Consider the following 21,300-nt stretch of genomic DNA (forward strand, 5'->3'; position numbering starts at 1 on the left):
TCATAATTGCTCGGAGACATGAGAATCTATCATAGGATTTGAGAGACCTTCATAAATGGGAAGTTCGGATTCATGTGGCAGAAACATCTTGTATCGTGAATTTTATTGGACATGCTAGATCTTATGTTTCTGTCATGGGAGTGAGATGTTCATAAATAGGTAATTCTGATTCATGTTCTACTTCTTGTCTGTCATTCAGTGGATGTTTCTGTACATGCTAGAAAGAACTTATAATGCATGAAAAGCGTTTAAAATAGGATAAACATATAATATGACGGTTTACCATTGGTATGCGGTCAGAATCACCTTTGACCTTCAGATGGGAAATCGGATGGTTGGAGATATGCTAATGACTGTTCAAAACTCCATAAATATTTTTCCTCAATTTTATGAAACCCCAAGCAGTCTATTTGCACATTCAAGGGTTAGTAGTACTTGTGACCTTGTTCTTTATTCATAAAAAGCCCAGGCGTTTTTAAGGCGGGACTAATTAGGTGCTAGAACTAGGTGCCGCCAAGGTGGTCGGGCGGCCGATTAGGCAGAACTAGGTGCTTGCCTAGGTGGTATGCAGCTATGGTGGAAATGTTTTTTTGGGTGGGGGCAAAAAAGTTCATTTTACTCCCTTAAAAGGGGGCGTAAGGGTTTGGGGGGTCATTCTTGTACTCCAAAAATTAATTTAGTGCACTTTAAATAGATAAATAACTTGAAAAAAAATTTGATTTGAAGATTTTTGGGGAGCAATTTTTTTTTTTTTGGGAAATCTTCGAATGGTCACGATATTAAAAGATATTTAACCCCAATAATTTTTAGGATTATAGGATTGTAAAAGAGGAGATTTGGAATCCCAAACATTTCAGTTTGGCCCGAAATTGAGTCTATTTTTGGCATCTTAACAATCTATTACATACAAAATTTATTTATTAAATAATAAAACTGATAATTTTTATATACAAAATTTATTTATTAAATAATAAAATAGACAATTTTATATATAAAATTTATTTATTAAATAATAAAATAGACAATTTTATATATGGGGGAGGTGTGGAGATTCAAATTTTTTTTTTTAAAAAAATCACCAGTGTTTTTTGGTCTTGGCAGCAGCCTAGGCGACCCAGCCCGCCACCGCCTAGCCTTTGCCTTACTGAACACTATATAGGGGAGAATAATTGCTGATGCCATTGACTACATTCGAGTGTTAATATGGGAAATGGTGGTAACACGCCTTTTATTGTTTTGTATACTATCAAGCTCCCATTGTAAATACAAGTTAAAATTACTACCGATTTTACATGGTAGGAATTTCTGTCATAGGACCAAGATGGTGTGAACGCTTGTAATAAGCCCATTTCAATGGATGAATAAAATCAAAGTTTTGAGATACCCAAAATTTTGTTTTCTGGTCTGCTTGATCTCTCTCTCTTTTTTGTATGTGTGCAATTGATTCGTCGAAGTATACCAACATACTTTATCTGCATATACTTTTCAAGCTGAATTTTTACAAACTCAGCCCCTTAGTTTTAGAGATTTTTTCTCAAATTCTGGTTATCAGACCATCATACACGCTCACAGGAATGAGCTTGTCTCATTTTTCCTCAGGGGATCCAGCTGAGAGAAAGACGCTCCCAGATTAGCCAATTTCGTCATTGGCGAGGTTCACCCATCTCCGATATGTGGTAGTTGGTAGTTATATTCATACAACCATGGAGTGCCTGACTAGTTTCAAGCCTTCATAACAGGCGTAGGAAGTTGGCTTCGTGAACGAGGGCAGACGATTAACAGTTTAACCTCTTATAGTGATGGAGGAAGTCTTTTTCAAAAGCGTTTGGAAAATGGACGGTTTTAACAAATCAGATTGAAAAAGCATTTTTAAAAGAGATGGGCCTTATAGTTTTGCCACTTGTGGCCCCTTTGATGGTCATTTTCTGTATTATGTTTTACCTAAAGATGATGAAAGGATTTCCTTGTAGGATCGTGAGAACTCAAAGGTCTTGAAATTATCTTTTTACCTTTGAAGTTTCATCCTGTGCTTCGTGGATCCATAAAGAGTTCTCTAGATTCTTGGTGAGATCATTATATGATATCAGGACCCCACATGGCAAAGGGCCATACAGGCAGTGTTGAATTGAGTGACACGGACGGTGCATAGATGAGGTTTCCATACAGTTGACATTTGGGACACCTCTTAACGAACTTCTAACAATCTTCGGCCATGGTGGTCCAGTAATTGCCTTGGCGCCTGATTTTTTGAGCTAAGACAACTGCCCCAGAATGACCTCCTTCATCATGTAACTCTGTTAGTACTTGGTCGATTTCTGGTTGATCGAGACACCGCAGAATGATGCCATCGAAGGATTTCTTAAACAGAAGCATCTTTCTGCAAGGACAGAACATCGTGGAACTATGATTTTGCTTTAACTAGCACATCTAAAGTCACGAGAGACACTTCTCCATCATTCTCATTTCTTGCTCTATTTCTTCTTCGATCCTTGGTGGGAAAGGATCATGTTTGTTTCTGATGTAGAATGGCAACATGGTGATTTATGAAGGAATTAGCCATTTAAGCAAGGGATGCAAGGGTGTCAGCAAACCGATTATTTTCCCTAATTACGTTCTTAAAGGTGATTTTATTAAAATATGGGATCATGTTTTCCACCTTTTTTTGATAGGGTTTAAGTTTTTCTTCTTTCACCTTCCAAGTCCGTTGAACTTGGTTTATAATGAGTAAGGAGTCACTTATTACTTGTATTTGCTGGATTTTCATTCCCATGGCGTTTCCTAGCCCGGTTATTAAGGCTTCATATTAAAAAATGTTATTGGTACATGGAAAATTCAATCTGATAGCTATTGGCATTAAAATCTTCTTCGGCGAGCATAATATAACTCCTATACCTGACCTATATTCGTTCTTTGCACTGTCAAAGTATAGCTCCCAGATCGAGCTTCAATTGTGAATAGGTTTTCATCTGGGAGATCTGTGTTGACGGGAGTATTATCTGACAGTGCGTGTTCAGCCAAGTGGTCAGCAATGGCTTGTCCTTTGATCGATTTTTTGGTAACATATTTGATCTTGAACTCGGTCAATAGCATTCTCTACTTCACCAAACGTTCATTAAGGACTGATCTTTCCAATAGGTACTTGAGTGGGTCAATTTTTGATATGAGCTTGACTGAATGAGATAAGACATAATATCTTAACTTCTGCATGGTCCACACAAGTGTCAAGCAGTGCTTCTCCACATCCGTGTATCTTGTCTTGTAGTCCACCATGGTTTTGCTGATGTAGTATATCGTTTAATCTTTTTCACGGTCGTCGTATTGTCCTAACATTGCCCCCATGGTCTTATCTTTCACAGATATGTATAGGAACATGAGTTTATCTGGACTAGGAGGACTAAGGATGGTAGGTTGGTAAGGTACTCCTTAATTTGATCAAACGCCTCTTGACATTAATTATCCCATATGAATGGGGTATCTTTTTTAAGGAGCCTATTGAATAGCGCACACTTGTCTGCTAGTTGTGAAATAAAACGCCTTATGGCTTGTATGCGACCTTGAAGCCCACATATTTCTTTGATGTTTCGGGGAGGAGGCATTTCAATGATGGCTCATATTTTGGATGGGTCCACGTCAATGCCTCTTTGGCTTACTATAAAGCTTAATAATTTTTCGGATTCAACTCCAAAGGTACATTTCTGTGGATTGAGTTTGAGTTGATGTTTCCTGAGTCTTTCGAAAATGGTTCTCAGATTGGTGAGATGATCAGACTAGGTTTTCCACTTGATCAGAATGTCATCGACATAGTCTTCCATAATGGTATGCATTAAGTCGTGGAAGATGCTAGTCATTGCCCGCTGATAAGTTGCCCCTACATTTTTTAGGCCGAAGGGCAAGACACAATAGCAGTAGGTTCCCCATTGTGTTATGAATGAAGTTTTGGTTTGGTCTTCTTTTGCCATGAGGATCTGGTTGTAGCTTGAGAAGCCGTCCATGAATGACAACATCTCGTGCCCTCAGTGTTGTCGACTAAGGCATTTATGTTTGGTAATAGAAAATTGTCTTTAGGACATGCCTTATTGAGGTCTCTATAGTCGACACACACTCAGATCCTCCCATCTTTCTTGGGCACGACCACTATGTTGGCCAACCATTCTGAGTAATCGACGGGGGTAATGAACTTCGCCTTGAGTAGTTTATCAATTTCTTCCTTAATTTTGAGCTCGAGGTGGGTCTTTTGACGTCGGAGTTTCTACCTTACAAGCTTTGCTCCTTCATTGAATATTAGGTGATGTTACACCAATGTGGGATCTAGCCCTGACATATCATCGTATGACCAGGCAAAGACATTGCGATATTCCTTGAGAAAGGAAATCTTATTTTCCTGCTCCTCAAGAGATAGGAAGGTTCTAATCTTGGTTAAGCTTGGGTCCTTCTCAGTTCCTAAGTTTACATCAATCGTCTCTTCGATGATAGCCGTTGGTCTTGAATTGGTCAACATGGGAAGTGAGTTCCTCAGGTTGAGGGATTTTATCAGATTCTTGGCTCTTTTGATCTTTGTCTTGGTCATCCAATTCGTCGTTTTGGGTGTTGTGCACCATTATTGGGCTATCTTGAGTGTTCACCATTTTTTTTTTTAATTCTTTTTCATTATTATCAATTTTATCATGTTTTGAATTTTCAACAGATTTTGAAACATCGCAAGAGGTGTCCCTTATGGGACTCACGAGAGAAATGTTGAGGATCGGATGCGCAGGGTAGTTGAGTGGTCACCTTGTGCCTATTCGGTTTTTGGCACTAAGACTTGAAGGTGCCACTGGTAGACTTCCAGCGGTTCTCGAGATAGAGCAGTGATCGACCAATTCCATTCTTGGGCTTGGATAGATGGATGAGCACGCTTGGTTGTGTTAGAGCTGATTGTGCATACCTTCAAATCTAGGTCAACATAAAGGTCTTCAATTCCCAGTTCTTGTGTGTGCTGAGATGTGCAAGAAGAATTATTCCCTATTAGGGATTCAAGGATCACTTTTGGCCGTTTTGAAGGACGGGCATTGGGAGGATCGAGTCTTTGAATGCCTCCAGTTACAAAGCCCGGATAGCTTGAAGGCTTCATCCGGCTTTAAAATAAGGTGAGAGAACACCTGAGACCTCTTTTATCCCCGTTATTAATTTTGGCTTGGAGTGATTCAGAAATTGCCTTCGTTAAGCCTTGCCCTTGACTTCCCAAGCCTTGGCCTGGTTGGAAGCCTTGAGAGAAGAGCATGTGCCAAGCCTCGAGGGGCCCGAAACCGTATCGATGTTGACATTGGATAATGTCATCCATCGATGTAGAAGTTTGAAAAATTTGAGGAACAGGGTCGCTGACCTTTAGGCGTAAGGTGGCACAATCGGCTTGCTCGAAGGAAGCGAGTGGGATTTCTCCAAGCTCGACCCCTACGGCTAGCTTCCCGTTATGTATACTAGGATTGAGAAAATTGGGCGGTTCAGCACATACCTTTGCATCACCATTTTTAGTTGGAATTTTGCTGCATTGATGGAGTGTAGAGGCGACCCCGAGGTTTTCAGGCAGCCATGGTCTTCCTAACAGCATGTTAAATTAAGGTTTTATGACCAAGGCATAAAAATTTATCACTTGGACGGTAGGGCCGATCTTGAGTGTGAGAGGCAGTATGCCTTCAGCTTGTTGCTTGGTCCCGTCATATGCAGCGATAGTTAGTTGACATGGCTGGAAGTCATCTGGAATTTTGCCTATCTGCTTCACTGTTTTCATAGGGCATATGTTTAAGGATGCCCCATTATCAACAAGTACTCTCCGTATTTCATATCCTTGCATGAAAACGGTGATGTGCAGAGGTTGGACATGAAAGCTGTTGAAGCTGGTTGGGAAGTCATCGTCTGTGAACACGGTTGGCATTAGTGCCATCAATTGGTTGATCATTCCGTACAACTCATCCGGCTGTGTGTTGCTCGGAATGTGTGTTTTAGCGAGAACCCTTTCAATATGGGCTCTGTGTGCTGGCGAGTGGCTCTGTGTGCTGGCGAGTAGCTCTAAGATAGAGATTTGAGCCTGGATCTTCCTGAGATGAGCCGGTAGATCGTAGGTGGTTGAAGATCCTTGAGTTTCTTTATTTGTCTCATGGTCTGTGGCCCCTACTGGTTGTTTAGCTTTTGAGGTGTTTCTGATCCTTTAATCAAGAGTGTCGGCTATTAATTGGATGAGTTTGAACACTCGCCCCTTTCAGGTTAGGGAATCAACCTCGCTAGCCTGAAGCTCGATAGGGTCATCCCTAGCAAGAGTAATGAGAGACTTTGGGGTGTTGGCCCCTTATTTGGAAGATGACGTATTTTCATTGGTTCTGACCATATCAATTTTTAGCATATCATCTTTGCCGTATTGGTCCCATTTGAGAAGGTTATCTAGGTTTGGAGACGAAGGGTTTCCTCTTAGAATGCTCAAGAGATCTTCTTTGGGATCTTGAAAGTGATGGTCACAAGCCAATATGAATTGACTAAGATCTTCTTCTTCTTCGTCTCCACTCTCAATCATGTGAATGCCAACATTCTCTTTTGATTTGTCTTGAGCTCTCAGCTTTTCGGTCATTGTGATCATATTTTTAGGGAGAGGATTTACGAAGATACCCATCTTTTGATTAGGCTCTTCGACGGGCTGATTTCTAGGTGTGACAGTGATGTCCCCCCTATTGATTAACCCTTGAATCACCCATTTCAAATATATGCAGTTTTGAGTATCATAAGCATGGTTTTGATGCCATTTGCACCACTTGCTCTTATCGGTGACTTGAAACGGTGGTTCGGATGGTGGCCGGAGGTAAACCATGTTTCTAGCCAGGAGTAATCTCAAAAATTTTTCTAGTGGGTCTTTGAGAGGAGTGAAATTATTTTTTGAGAGGAGTGAAATTATCCTCTCGCCTTTGGTTATTATTTCGAGCATTGGCTCTAGGTTGACCCCTTCAGTTTTGGTTTTGATTGTTGTGCTGAGTGGCTGAACCTTGAGCTGGTCTGTTAACGACAATCTCATTAACCTGATCGGAAGCCTTCCCCTTGTTATTGTTTTTTCTCTTATTTTTGGGAGTCGTTATTGGTTTATTGTCGGCCTGGTGCCGAGGGGCGTCCCTCTTGCCTTTTCATGTCGTGCCACCCGCTCGATCATGGAGTCGAAGGAGTGGGGGATAAGACCTTGGTTGAAAAAGGTCCTGTATTCAGGAGCGACTTTCTCCAAGGCCATAGAGACTTTGACAGGGTCTGTTAGTGGGCATTCTATGACCCGCATTGCCACCTCGCGAAATCGACGGATGAAATCCTCAAAGGATTTTCCTGGATTTTACTTTGTTGCACTGAGCTCGCCCAGGGAGAGAGATCTTGGTGTCAACCCACGGTAGTGAGAGACGAATAAGTTGAACATTTCGTCTGGAGTGATGTGTGGTTGAGTAGACATTGTTCTCTGATGCCAGTTCAAGGCCTCGCCGGTCAATGTTTGCGAAAATATGGCCTTCAGTTGGTTAGGCTTGTCTCGCAAAGCTCTAACGGAGAGGAGATATGCATTGACATGAGCATCTGGATCGCTCTTCCCATTAAACTTGTTTCTAAATTCTGGAACAACAAATCCCAAGGGAAGGTCCTCCATGCCTTCAAGGGTCTCTTGAACATAGCCCTTTGGGGGTAGAATTTCATGCATGCCCATTCTTACGAGCATATCCTGCATTGCTTTTAAGGTGCCTTCTTGTTGAGTATTGGGCATGACAGTAGGCCCACCGGTCGGTGGGTTCTCAAGTGTAGATTGGTAAGTACATGTTGGCCTGCTTGGGATTGAGATTGATGAGCCGCAGTCATCGGAGTGGTTGATACATTTGTGCTTGAGGGGCATATTGACCCATAGGTGTCGCTGCCAGTTGTGAAAATTGCACGATTTGTTTGATTGAATGAACTAGAGGGACTGATTGAAGAATCGGCTGACTCGGTCGTCCTAGGGGTTGACCTATACCACTAACCTGGTTTGGCACCGACCCATAAGCCGGGGCATGAATGGTGTAACCTAGGTCAGCTAGAATTTTAAGGTTAGCTTGGATGCCTATTTCGCTTAAGGGTTGGTCTAGATTAATACCTCTACTCCAAACAGTGTTAAGAACATCATGAGTGGTACTATGGTGGCTCGAGGTTGGGTTGGATTCCCTAGACCAAAGTGGGTCTTGGTTCTAAGATCGTTGCACCTCGGGGTTATCTTGGTTCGAGTTGTGGGAATTGGCATTAGATGCTGCATAAATTTCTTCCCTCACTCGACTTTTACTTTGGTTGCCCAAAAGTCCCTGTAGGACTACGCCTGGTCGGACCCCAAACTATTCAATGTTTTTCAGGCGGAACCGACTTTTCGGGCCACACAGATTTCAGGATTAAGGATGGACTCATAGGATTCTGCCTCTAATTGAAGAAGTCAGAATCAACACAGACCTATCTGAGGCAAAATATTTTTTTTATATTTTTTAAAAATTTATTTTAGGACAAAAATTGGTCAACAAGGAGCCAAAATTCCCTGGAATAGACCTATGGTGTCCCATAATTATTTGGGACACTTTCAGTTGGGCGACATGGGTGGGCACGACCAGTGTCGCCCCTGCAGGATGGGCAACACTTCTAGTGTCGCCCAACATTTTTATTTTTATTTTTATTTTATTATTGTTAATATTGATGAAATAATACTACTTTAAACTTGGAATAAGCAGGAAAAAAATATATTTATGATAAAATAAATTAAAACAGAGTAAAGTAGAACAATGTAGACATAACAGTAAAATATTTTTTGGTATTTTTAAAACTTTTATTTTGATCTGAAAGTTTTTGAAAATTCACAAAAGGGACCCTAGAACATATCTCCAAAGTTTCATAATATTCTGAAACTTTTGAATTTGGGCGACACGAGGAGTGTCGCCCTAGATCTGGGCGGCACTGTTGGTGTCGCCCAGAAAAAGCAGGGTTTCGGAGCCCTAGATCCTGGTAACAACTGACTCTTGGGACCTCTGTGGGCTCAAATGGCCCCACAGTGGGCACCAAACTGTTTACGATGAAAATATGACAGATTTTCCAATGAAGAGTTGTCGGATTTGACACCTTAAATTAATTAAAATGAAATAAATAAAGTGGTAGAGAAAGTGGGACAAACCGAATTCAGATATGAGGCCAGATCTACCCGAGAACGAACAGATCTATTCTTTGATCTGTGGCAGAGCCAGCATGATCCAAGACACTAAAATACGATTTTTAAAACAAATTAATAGATAAAAATAACAAAAGTATAATCAAAATAGTAAAAGAAGAAAAGAAGAAAAAAAGAAAGAAGAAGAAACAATACCAAACTGGGCCGGATGGCTCAGGACTCCCGAGCCTTCTAGGGCTCATCTGTATCAGCACCGGTGTTCGCTTTGCCTCTCTAATTTGGATGTTGACCAGTAGATCTCAAGTGTAGAAGGGTTGTTGTGCCCTGGAAAATGGTTTTAGAACTAGGGTTGTTGGGCCCTATATCTAGTTCTGATTTAGGGTTCTTGTGCATAGGTCTAGGTTTTCTCAAGCTTAAGGGTTAGGGTCTCAGGAGGCTAGGGTTTTCTGAAGCAGTTTCTAGGGTTTCTAATCTCTCTGATGTTTCTATCTCTATCTCTAGTCCCCTCTCCCTCAAATGGCCACGAAAAAGAGGCTTTATAGGGGCAAAATTAGTTGGGAAGGATAGACTCACGTAACCAACACATACCTATCAAAAAATGCAAGTTTTGAGGGTCACAGGTCTGGGCGACACGCCCAGTGTCACCCACAAAAAAGGGTAAAAATATCATAAAATTCAAAAATAGTAAAAAATCAAGTTTGGTGAAAATGGTTTGGGCGACACGGGACACTGGGTGTGTCGCCCAGTCCAGGCTGGGCGACACTGGTAGTGTTGCCCAAGTCAAACTTAGTCAAAATTAAGTTTTTTCACTTTGAGTGCATTCCTCAGCCTCTTGTGAAGCTCTCAGAGAAATTTTTTGTCAAAACATATTTATTTTAGTATTTTTAATGAGTTTTTTGGTAAAACAGGGCATTTACATGATTCCTAGTCAAAACAGGGTTTCTGTAGGGTTTCGAGTAGGCGAACTGATTCTGGGACACATTAGGCTATGTGAACTATGGATTTCGAGTTAACTAGGATAATGTGGTCCTAAGGATTCAGAAACTATATAATTTTCCAGATTTAAAATGGGATATCTACACTCATATTCTTGATGGTCCTTGATTTTCAAGGGAGCTCCCTTCAAGATTTAGTTTCAAACGTCTTTCAGTAAGTAGAATCCATCTCCCTACTGGTCGAGTTTTATGAATTTGATGGTTGGTCAAATATCGTCAATTTAGAGACATATCTGCTTGTGAAACCCCTCAACCTTTTGTAATCGAGAATCAACTCTATAAGGAATGTATAACTTTACCTCCCCAGAAACTAGTGATCTCCAGTTTCCCTACCTGCACATCAAGTAAATGTTCATTATAATCTATTGACTATAAAAGAGGTCCGCCCAATGCCTAGGCAGGCTAAGGGGGCTTGACGGCACTTGGTGGACTAACTAGGCGGGCTATACCTACGTGCTAGCCTAAGGGAATGCGTCTGCCTAGGTATATTTTACCCATCAGGTAAGGTATTTTTGGTGTTTTCTTTCGTTTGGGTTATAAAATATGCATAAATATTTACTTCTTATACAAAATTTGGGTATTTTTGGTGTTTTCTTTTGATTGGGTTATAAAATATGCATGAATATTTACTTCTTTTACAAAATTTGGACCTAAAATGAGATTACACCTCTTGCATCCTTTTGAACCTAAGCCGCCCAGGTTTTGGGCTACCGCCTAGGTGCTGGATGACCTAGACCTCCTCAGCTGTCTAAGAACCGCTCGATGTTTTTTAGAACACTGCCATAATCATACAATTCCTTTTCAAGTCATCAACCGTAAGGGCTTTTCCTTGCATATGAACCACTTGAATTTTATGTGGAATTGGCCACTTCCAAACCTCCTTTAATCCCGGCTGACGCCATCTCATCCAATCATTGAACAATAACTGTTATGCGGATTTGACTGAAAAGCATCATTGAACTCTACCCCCCAAATGGTCACGTACTCTTGTGAAAATAAAAACCCGGGCACGGTGAAAACCCAAAAGGGCACCGTGAGAAAAAATGGATGAAAAGGATGGATATGATCACAAGGTCATGGGTAAAAGAGCCCAAAAATAAAAGAGATTGGCGAAAACTGTCTCTACGGTGCCACTTCCCCAGTCTAAGTGAAAACTCGCAAGGGGTGTTTGGATCAACAAAAATCAGGTTGACGCAGCCTCAACCAGCTCCCAATTGCCAAACATACATAATTCTGGCTAATGAGGTCCACACAAAATCCTCAATTGCCAGCTTCCAATCACAACACAAAATGGCTCACTCGAGAGTGAGAGCCCCATAAGATCTCCCGCACTTCACCCCCAAAAACAAGAAGAGTCCTTAAGGGTGAGGACGATGACCGAAAGATCCTTCCAAAATGTTAAAGACCCTTATGAAGGCAAGAAACTGACAAAGCCAGAACCCAACATGCTAGAGACTTCAGGGTGATACCTCGCCATGAGATCGCCTTGCCAAAACCTTTCTTAGTTGACAGGCCCAGACCTTTAGGATAGACAAAAAAAAAGTCCCCTGACTGGACCTAGCAAGATGGGGACCACGAGGTTGCCTCGCCAAAATTCCCCCCTCGTCGACAAGCCCAGACCTTCTGGACAGGCCAACAAAAAGCCTCGACTAGACCCCGCTAGACGGGACCCACAGAGGTACCTTAGTCATCAAAATTAAACCTGACGTAGCAATAAACAATGCCGACCAAAGGTTCATAGCACTTAGGAGCCAGATAGATCCGATTCTGACCGACGAGGTCCACACAAAATCCTCAACTGCCAGAATCATAAATAGTCCCTTGAGGGTGAGGACTTCGACAAATCCCTCAAAAGTTTCTTCCCCTTAAAGTCTCCACGAATGAATCAATACATTGCATCCAAACGTCTGAGCATCCTAGTTACAACATTGCGTGGATCTTCTCGTCGTTCACGTAGTCCTGTGGCTAAGAAGAAAAAAAAAACAAAGCCAAAAGAAATTTTTCAAATGATTGTCCTTCTCGCTTCACTCAAAGCACAACATTTAGTGGGGCATGCTGTTGGAAGACATTTTTCATCATCATGGGTCGCTCATGCGAAATAAAAGGGAGAAGCCGGTCAATAAAGCCTAACATACATTGGAAATTTTGACAGTCTCATAATGACCCCAGAACTAGTCAAGACCTTCATAAATACTTCTAAAAGTCTCCTGCCAAGTTTCGTCACATTCTGACATGTCTAAGGCAGTACAAACTGAAGAACAATTTTGGCAGAATCAGCCTCAAGCATCCTGAAATGGACCCCCATGACTAGAACTATATTTTGGGTGCCTCAAATTGCTGTGGGACCACCGCATGGTTGAAAATCCCCAAGGGTCAAATTTCAGCTTGAACGGACACTCCAGGAAAACATTATGTGTATAAGACGAAAACAGGAAGAGCCGCACATTATTCCTGTGAAGCCACCCTGCAACTAAATTCCATTAAAGTGACAGTCACAAATAGTGACTTGCGACGGCCATATCTCATTCGTCCCAATTCATGTGATGTTCAAATTTTGTGGGCATGTTTGTCTCGTCAAGACGAGCGTTTTGATATGCGGTATGCCTTGTGACGACGCCCGGGCAAGAAGAAAAGCTAGAGAGAGTTGCTAATCCGTGAAGAAAGTTGCAGAAAAATTAACAGCGTGGCTCCTTGCTCAAGCGGTTACATCACAAAGCTCGTGAACTCGATCGACGAGAAACCGGTTGCACCGCGTGCATAGTATCCATGACTATCACTGGTCCGAACCTCGTACATGATGAAAGGATGGATTCTGTATACGAAGCCGATGAAATGACTGTAAATTTCGATGCAGAAATTCCAAATTTCGAACAAACTCCAAAGTTGTAAAATCCTCGTCCGGACATGAAGTCGAGTTGCATTTATTGCCACGCGATTGTGACGGCATACTTAGTGTGATCTAGTGAAGAAATCACAAAAAAACATCAAGCAATAAGCACACTATCGATCCAAAGTTTCAAGATTCATCCAAATTTCAAGTCGCATGATCGTGGCTTAAAAACATGATCCATGGCTCGAAGTTGGTATCAAATCGATCGCCATGTCGAGCCCTACAAAAAAACAATCATCTTTCGATCAAACGGGCATCAGAACAACCCCGGATCATCCATGAAGGATCACGCACATTCTAGGACGGCACATGGATTAATTTTGAATTCCACAAATTGTTAGGAAGGGGCAAATCAGTCATTTTGTACCCATTTTTACAATTTCTATTAATTCAGTTAAATCTTAATTTTCAGCAATTAGGTTTAATTTTTTATCAATCTACCCATGTTTGGGCATAACTTTATATATATCACGTACTACCATTGTACACAGGCCCTTCGCCAAAGAGACTTTTGCTTAATAAATTCTCTATTTCTTCTTACTATTGGGTCACGTTCTGAGAGAGAGAGAGGTAGGAGAGAGAAACTTTTGGATCGATATCCTTAGACTTAAGGTAAATCTTTCTCTCTCTTCTCTTCCTTTCTTTCTTCTTCTCTCTCTTTTCCTCGCTCTTCTTCTTCGTCTGGGCTTTTCTTAGAGGCCATGTATGGCAGTGGAAATACCATGCATGCCTCCTTCTTTCTTTATTCTCCTGTGGTTTCACAGGTTGCGTATGGCGATGGTAGCACCATGCGTGAGCTTCTTTCTCCTTCTTTTTATCCATCTCTATCTCTCGGCAAGGCTCACAGATAGTACTGCTCATCGCTGTCCGCAGATGTGTCTTCGACATCTCAGCGAGGAGCACAGACAGTGAAGCCTATTGCCGCCGCAGGGGTCTTCCCTTGTTGTGCGCCTATCGCAGACGGCGAAGCCTATCGCCACCTGCGAAGGGTCGCCACAATACCTATCACCGTCCACAAGCTCCTTTCGTTCGCTCGGTGTCTATCGTCATTCGTGAGCTTCCTTCACTCGCTCGGTGCCTATCGCCGTCCGTGAGCTTTCTTCGCGCGCTCGGTGCCTATCGCCGTCCGTGAGCTTTCTTCGCGCGCTCGGTGCCTATCGCCGTCCGTAGGTTTCTCTTGCGTCACACACCCATCGTTGTGTGCCTTAGAAGGAACTATCACCGCGCGCTTCACAAATGGCTATCGCCATGCGCTTCACAAGAGGTGATCGCCGCCCACGAAGGGGTGTGCTGCTTTCTCGTGTTGCCAACGGCGATGCCTAGCACCGCTCGTAGTTCACTGCTCCCACTCTTGCCATGAGCAGTAGTGTCTGGCGCCGTCCAAGGGTTGTGACACTGTTGCTCCATGACAGTGAATGGCGATGCCTAAACGCTGTTGGGGCCACGTCTCTTCACTGTCTCGCCCTTTCTCTTCATTCTCTTCTCTTCTCACTTGATTGAGGGTAGACTCAGCCTAGCATTGCTCTAGCGGTCTAGCTGTAGAGCAGTATTGCTTTCATGTTGGTCCTGAGTACCATACCTGTCTTGCTGCCACACCAGATTAAAACAGTCATATCAGCCTCGATTTCGAGTAGTATTGACGTCATGCTGGTCCTGAGTACCATGCCTATCTTGCTACCACTCCGAGTCGGTCACTGGTCTAGCTATCATGCTAGTCTCATCCCCTTATCAAGTTCCCTTCTCTGCCTTTATTCGAACCTTCAGCTTCATCACCCTCACTTATGAATGTGCATTGCCCTAAGACAAGGGTAGGTCCCTCTGCCCACTTCTCTTGTAAGTTAACCATGATAATGTTGTGTAGAAAACAAGAAGATTGTAGGTTAAGGGAGGCGATTCTGAACCAGCTGGGGGGCTTTCCGTCGTGATCTAAGAGGGCGTCCGCGCGAGTCAGCTCGAGTAAGTCATGGACCCAGGTGAGGTTGTTCCCCACTTCATGTTAAAATTCCTCTCTCACTAGTTGGACACGTGCCCTTGTTCTGTGAACAAGGTTCTTGAGAGAGCGATCTCAGATCCCGGGTCTTCCAACCCAAGACACGTGTGACCTGATCATTAGATCCGGGGAGGAGAGATCGAGACACCTAACCAGTCCCTAAAGAGATCAGAGGAGTATTCTCTGCCCTTATCAGTTCTTAGGATTTTGATTTTCAAGTTGATTTGGTTTTCTACCTCTGCTTTGTATTCCTTGAATTTTTTTGAAGCCTCGGATTTCATATGTATTTGGTATATATGCCTATTTGGTATATTTGGTATATCGCGAGTGGTCGATGAAGATAATGAAAACCCTTTTTCGTCTTTTGTAGCCACATTCATAGGTCCACATATATCACTATGAATAATTTCTAACAGGTTAAAAGCTCTTTTTACCCCGGTGGAATTTTTCCTTATTAACTTTCCTTCCACACATGATTCACACACTTTTAAAAGGTCACCTTTATAATTTTGAAGAATCCATTCTTTTCTTAACCTTTTCTATTCTTATGTGCCTTAGTCACATATGCCATATGAAAACATCCAAATCTTTTGAAGATGAGACATAAGCAACCTCTTCCTTTATTTCAATAGAGTAAAGGTCATTCACAAGTTGACCGGTCAAAATTACATTATTGCAGTATTTCACAACTATCTTATCACCATAGAAAGTGATAATAAAACCGACCTTAGAAATTTTGGAAACCGAAACCAAGAACTTCCTCATTTAAGGAGCATAAAGTGTTTTCTTTAGAATTAGAATCTTTCCATTCTTCATTTTGAGCACATAGTTGCCAACTCCTAGAACCTAAGTGTTTTGGTTTCCTCCTATATATATGTGTTGCTTGCTTGGCCTCACGGGAGTAAAAGTGCAAAAGCTATCTTTAGTGTTTGTGACATGAGCTGTAGCTGCCAAGTCAAGAAACCAAGACGTCCCATTGAGATCTACTAGCAGCGACTTAAATACCACAAAAGAAACTTCTTTGTTGGTTTCAGTATTTTTGTTGAACCGACAAAACTTTGCTATTTTTCCTACCATTTTGAATACATAGCAGGTCTAAGTTTATTTTCTTCCCTTAAGTTCTCTCTCTTTATTTTTTTCATCTCCCCTCTTCTTATTATTGTTCATGTTCTTCCCTTCATTAAATTTAAAGAACGGTTTAGATTTTACCACATGAACTACCTCTCTTGGAGTTGGTGCTTTGCGTGCAACCCTTCTTTCTTCCTCCCCTTTGAGTAGAATGATGAGCTCTTCAAGCTTTGGAGCAGTTTTCTTGGTTGAAATTGAAGTGACAAAGGTCTCCCATGAATTCGATAGTGAGCCCATCAAGTGAATGCTTATCTTTGTGCTTCCAAGAAGCATATTCATCTTTATTTTGTTGAGATGAATTAGACCTCGAGTGGTGGGGACGATCCTCAGTTATTACATCATCCAAACCTTCCTCATAGAGCACGTATTTTATTTTGTGCTTCAATGAGGCATAAGTAGTTCTATCAAACCTTTTAGTTTTAAGGATTGTAGAGATGAATGTACGTGTAGCCATTATTCTCTTTTTTCCAAAATAAATAGGAAATAAGAAAATAAAAAACCTATGAGCAGTAAGAGACCTTGCTCTGATACTAGTGAAAGTAGAACTAGGGTGATCTATCATAGTGCACACTATTTTGCACCGACGAGAACACTTACAATGGCCCTTTACACAATTATTTCAAATCAAAAGAAATAAATAAAATAAGTAAAACGGCCCTCACTTGCTGCCACTAAGAACAATCAACTTCATTAAATAAAGGGAAGAGGAAAACAAGGCTGGGAGATCATTGATTGCATGAATTAAAATAAGAACGCCAGAAGATTACCTCAACCGGCCCTTGAAACACCTCACTCTAGGTCTCCTCATACAATAGCGTGTGGGATCAAAAGATTAATCTCAGATCTAGAAAGCTTCAACTATCTCCTGAGAGCTTAGAAACCACAATAAAATAAATCTCCACCTAGGAGTTAGTGGAGTGTACCACCTTCTCTACCTAGGTGAGGCGTGCCACCCCTTACAATTTAATTTATGAGAGAGAGAATATTTAGGAGAGAGAAGAAGAGTGCCTCAAGTGGGGCATGCCCCTAGAAAGAAAGTTTGAAGAGAGAAGAGAGAGAGGGGTGCAAAGAATAGGAGAAGAGGCCGCTATTTAGAGGGTTTCTCAGAAGGGATAGGGTTCCATAGAGATAGCCATCAACAAAATTTGATCATAATCTTTTGATCTTGGAGACCTGTGGGATGAGAGATCTGAGCCATCCATTCCTAAGATCAGCCATCATGATCTAAAATAACAAACCAGAACCTTATCCTTCAATTCCTAAACCATTATCCCATCAAATAAGAGATATGCTTAAATATCAAATAGATTGTATCTAGTCAATAAATTTATATTTCTTGAAGCAAGTAAATATTTCAAAATAGATTTTTTATTTCAAATAACTAACTCTCATATCTTATGGTATATCTTCAAATTTTAAATCAAAACCGAAATGTTATCTCGTGGGGGTGGTACTTAACCCCCCATATCCCCTCAAAAAGTGGTGTGGGGGCTTTATTCCACAAGAAGTGGATTTTGTTAAAATTAGGGTGTGGCTTCCCTATAGCCCCCACTAAAAGTGGCACCTAGCTTCATGAAAATAGGAAGCTTCTACAATGTGAGGTGTGACCCTCATGGCCCCACTAAAAGTGGTGTGCCACAAAGGGGCACATAGTGGGCCCCTTATGCAAAAACAAATGGGGTCCAATGAGCCCCCTATGAGCCCATATTGTTTTATAAATATTGAAAAAGACAATTTGATTTTTTGTTAATTTATTTTAAAAAATTAATCAATATCTAAGAAAATAAATTTGATAGGAATAAGATCTTAAAGGTCTATGAATTAATAATTTTGAAGCACGTCATCTTCTACTGTGGACCATAAGCCGCACTTGCTTTATCAAATTGACCCAATTGTACCCATGACCCACAGTCTAATGCAAGGGCTCAGCTAGCATTGGGTAGTTGAAAACACAACTGGCATTGGGTCTAGAACGCAATCGGCGCTGGGTCGAGAACGCAACCAACGCTGAGTCGAGGACACAACTGGCGCTGGGCATGGGTCACTATTCGGGCCTTGACTCAAGCCAGACCCGGCCCTACTCTTTGTTTACATGGGATTTTATGGTTTGCTGTAAAAGCTTTGCTTGGGACTCGAGTCAGAGCCCGACCCAATCCGGCCCATCATCGCTTGGCCTTCTTGGATGTGGCTGGCATTCCTGGTTTGGGAGGTATAGTTAAGGGAAGCTTCAGCTATATAAAGGGGGTAACCCCCATTTTCATTGTTTCATGAAAGATAAAAGGACTTAAGGTAAAAATCAGTGAGGGTGAGGTTTTCCGGTGAGAGCTTCAGTGAGCACACAAGGGATTCTAGCAAGATTAACAGAAGTTTTTTGACAAGCAAGGATAGGTTCCGGCTGAAAAAAAAAATGCCAGAGGGGAAGATCGTGCTTTTTCGGAGTTGTAGGAGCTTGCAGTAGGAAGAGGGAGTTCACTAGGGGAAACAAGTAACTCCGACTGTGGTTTTCAGGGTTCTAGAGAAGGAAAGGAGGTGCAACATAGGGATGCCCAAGGTCTTCTGCTGTTTTTATGTAGTTTTCCGATGGGTGAAAGTGGTTTTTCAGCAGTACGCATGAAGGGTGAAGGTTTCTCAGTGGGTTGGGGAAAGGTTGCAAAGGGTTTCTGGCAGTGAAAGGGACTTTCCGACGGGAACCTGAAGGCACAGGGAGACAGATCGTCATTGGAGGTGGACCGTCACGGGGAAGATGAACAGTTACCGGAGACGAAGGGTCATCAATCAATACATGTGAGGATATGCGTCAGGCCACGTCGTGTCGGCAGTTGTCAGGAGGCGTAGCGAGGCTCGAGATCACTCACATAGGATCTGTGGCATGTACATGAGATTTGAACACAAGCGACGGTCAAGTGTTAGGTATTAGCGAACACAGCTGACACTAGTATTTGGAGCACACAGTCGGCGCTGGTATTTGAAGCACACAATCGGCACTGGTATTTACGAACCCAACCGATGCTGGTATCAACGAACACAGTCTATGCTAGGTGTTAGTGGACACAGCCAGTGCTAGGAGTTAACAGACATAGCCGATGTTGGTATTTGTGAACCCAGCCAGTGCTAAGCATTAGCAAACACAGCCACTGCTAGGCTTTTAAGAACAGAGCTGGCACCATCCTATGCCTAAGTAATTTCCGCATAGGAGTAGGTCCTGCCTTGATAAGATGGTCGAGTCCTCTCACAGTATCCCTAATGTGAAGAACCTTCCGAGAGGAGGAGAGGTCAGCACCAGTGAATTTACTGGTGAGAGTTTAGTGAGGGGCAAGCCTATTTGGATCATAAATGCATTGTGCAAGCCAGAGTGGCCCCTCAGCATCACGTTCGTTACCGACCATATTCGCTTTGAAGTCTGGGGGGAAGGTGACGGTAATGTCCATATTGAAGAAGGGGTGGAGCTCCTTCATTGCATGCACAAGAATGTGGCCTCCAATGCCAATTTACCCACCTTGGGGAAGAGAATGGTGAAGACCCAAGGGATGATGCAGTCTTCTTCTAGTCTCCAACTGCAGGGGGAGCACCAATATCTGAAAGGCTATTCTTTCTGGACCATCCAAGTGCTGGAGTCCTTCAGAGACACTCTTTAACATGCTTCTTTGCTAGTGGCAGTTCAGTGCTCCACTAGCTATTATGATCAGTGCTCCACTACTGTCAAGGTGTTGCTCGAAACATGGGGTCATGTTAGCAACACTTAGCTCCTTCGGCACGGGGAAGCGGGGATCTCTTTACTAGATCTTCATTTTATTGGCGGCCTTCCGCTGATTGAGGCCATGTGTGACAAATTTATGCCTCAAAATTCTGTCATCTTTAGTGGTGCTCGCTTGGGGAGAGAGAACTGCCTGCCAGCCTTAAAACGTATTTTGATATATACCAGTTGCTTCACTCCAAGTCTAGCAATAGTCGAGTAACCTTCACCAAATGGGTGAATTTCTTTTACGGGGATTACCCCGAGGATGGTCGAGGTTCTTTGAGGAAGAAGGGGAAGGCAGTTGCATTTGTTATTCTTGGAGGGGCAGATGACATTCGTCCAGGCACATTCTATGTGGCCTGTGACATGGCAAGAGGGCATGAGTATGCCCTTGCTCAATCAGTTTTGTGCAATATATACCATGGATTGCAGGCCATCTCTCGTGGAAAGACATACAAAGGTAAAGAGGGAGGGAATGAGATTATCGGAGGAGAAGCGTTCCCTAGGGACTTTAAGACTCCATTGCCCATCCATTATGTATATGGGTGGCTAGGGCCTATTTCCCTTCCACCTATGTCAAGAGTCAGTGCTCAAGGGAGAAAATGCCCCCTTCTTGATGAGAATTGCTGGTCAAAAGGCTATCTTTCATAGCCCAGGGGAGGCTCAAAGCTTGTTTGGGCATGACTCCTCAAATATGCGGTGGGTCCCATTTCCAGTTGGGAGCTTGACTGACCACGCTTTCATCGATGAACTAGGAAAGGAGTTGGATGGCGCTCCGATGACTATCAGGGCCCTATCAGACCCCAAACTGTGCCAGACTGGAAGGGTACTTCCCTCATCGCTTCGCTCTTCAGCATGGGCTTGATCAGAGCTACCCTTTCTCTGTGTTTTTTTAGAAGCGTCGTGGCAGAGTAAACATTGGGAAAGAAGATGAGCTTGGGACTCTTCAAGAATGCTGGTTGCCAGAGAATGTACGACCTATGTGGTCTACATGTTTGGAGGCAACGGATATTAGTAAGTATGAGCTTCCCCATTTTGGAAGAAGGGTTCGAGTGACTGAGGTCTATGCACTCTGGTGGAGGCTTACCAGCTTGGGATACTGGGATGCTGATCACCCTTGGAAAGGGGGAAATGGCAATTGGCATCAAGAGATTAGACAAAGGAGGATTGTCAATGCCCCCATCCTTGGCGAGGTTAATGACTTGGACTATCCTTAGAATTGGTCAGGGATTGTGGCTGATGATACTTCGCCTCAATTCCTTGCCATGAAGAAAAAGACTGGGAGTATCTTCGATAAACTCAGTTATGTCATTGAATTGAAGGAGGGTTGAAAGGTCCCAGGTCATGAAGGGCATCCACTCCCAGGACTTGAATGCATTGATCGAGAGTGGTCAT

The sequence above is a fragment of the Amborella trichopoda genome, chromosome 6 (genome assembly GCF_054954075.1).
Source record: "Amborella trichopoda isolate Santa Cruz 75 chromosome 6, AtrichopodaSantaCruz75HAP2 v2.0, whole genome shotgun sequence".
NCBI classification, from domain to species: domain Eukaryota; kingdom Viridiplantae; phylum Streptophyta; class Magnoliopsida; order Amborellales; family Amborellaceae; genus Amborella; species Amborella trichopoda.